At 40.7% G+C, this 1766-nt stretch overlaps 1 long non-coding RNA gene across 1 annotated transcript in view; it reads right to left on the reverse strand.

Moving 5' to 3' along the window:
• Positions 1-1741, reverse strand: part of LOC111089527 — a 4817-nt gene extending 3076 nt beyond the window's left edge. The window contains exon 1 of the long non-coding RNA XR_002613780.1: positions 1230-1741. This is a non-coding gene — a long non-coding RNA (uncharacterized LOC111089527). The remainder of the gene's footprint in view (positions 1-1229) is intronic.
• Positions 1742-1766: the final 25 nt, after the last annotated feature.

A 1766-nucleotide genomic window follows, 5' to 3' on the forward strand; every position in this document is an offset into this window, starting at 1 on the left:
GTTAACTTGGTTGATCAGAAAGTACTTGGTATATCATGGGAATGTTAACTTGGTTGTTGAGAAAGTACTTGGTATATCATGGGAATGTTAGCTTGGTTGTTCAGAAAGTACTTGGTATATCATGGGAACATTAACTTGGTTGTTGAGAAAGTACTTGGTATATCGTGGGAACGTTAACTTGGTTGATGAGAAAGTACTTAGCGAGTTACAGTTGCCATAACTCTGTTGTTGGTACTATACTCATTCAAACCAGAAACATTTTAAACAGTTAATGTCATTGTAATATTTAAAAATGTAAAAACTTAATAACCAAAACATCACAATCAGTTGCAATATCACTCTTGAAGTAGAAGTTAAAGGTTTTTTTTGGGGGGTGGGGGGAGTTCCCTTAAATCTATAGTAAAATACTAAATTCTTAAAAGTTTGTTGTTAAGAGCAAAAACTTTGGTTTCAGTTAAATTATTCTTACAATTACAAACTTTTTTCTTTTCTTTTTTTTAATTTCAAGCAGTGTTTATCAACTGATTTTATTACATTATAATATGATACCCAGAGAAGTCGTTCACTCCGTCCTGTCTTATGGCTAGCTATATCTATACTGGATACCACCATACAACACCTTGTCCTGTACTAAGACTGGTCCTACCTATACTGGATACCACCATACAACACCTTGTCCTGTAATAAGACTGGCCCTACCTATACTGGATACCACCATACAACACCTTGTCCTGTACTAAGACTGGCCCTACCTATACTGGATACCACCATACAACACCTTGTCCTGTAATAAGACTGGCCCTACCTATACTGGATACCACCATACAACACCTTGTCCTGTACTAAGACTGGCCCTACCTATACTGGATACCACCATACAACACCTTGTCCTGTAATAAAACTGGCCCTACCTATACTGGATACCACCATACAACACCTTGTCCTGTAATAAGACAGGCCCTACCTATACTGGATACCACCATACAACACCTTGTTCTGTCTTATGGCTGGCCTTACCTACACTGGATGTCACCATACAACACCTTGTCCTGTCCTACAGCTGACCCTACCTATATTGGATACCACCATATAACACCTTGTCCTGTCTTATGGCTGGCCCTACTTATACTGGATACCATCAAATAACACTTTGTCCTGTCTTATGGTTGACCCTACATACACTGGACACCCACAGATAACACCTTGTCCTGTCCTATGGCTAGCCCTACCTATATTAGATATCACCATATAATAAGGAAAGTCATCCACCCTGTCCTGTCCTTTGGCTGGCCCTACCTATACTGGATACCACCAAATAACACCTTAACCTGTCTTATGGTTGGCCCTACATACACTGGATACCCACAGATAACACCTTGTCCTGTCCTATGGCTAGCCCTACCTATATTAGATATCACCATATAATAAGGAAAGTCATCCACCCTGTCCTGTCCTTTGGCTGGCCCTACCTATACTGGATACCACCAAATAACACCTTAACCTGTCTTATGGTTGGCCCTACATACACTGGATACCCACAGATAACACCTTGTCCTGTCCTATGGCTAGCCCTACCTATATTAGATATCACCATATAATAAGGAAAGTCATCCACCCTGTCCTGTCCTTTGGCTGGCCCTACCTATACTGGATACCACCAAATAACACCTTAACCTGTCTTATGGTTGGCCCTACATACACTGGATACCCACAGATAACACCTTGTCCTGTCCTATGGCTAGCCCTACCTATATTAGATATCACCA

This window comes from Limulus polyphemus, unplaced genomic scaffold (assembly GCF_000517525.1).
Source record: "Limulus polyphemus unplaced genomic scaffold, Limulus_polyphemus-2.1.2 Scaffold6523, whole genome shotgun sequence".
NCBI lineage: Eukaryota > Metazoa > Arthropoda > Merostomata > Xiphosura > Limulidae > Limulus > Limulus polyphemus.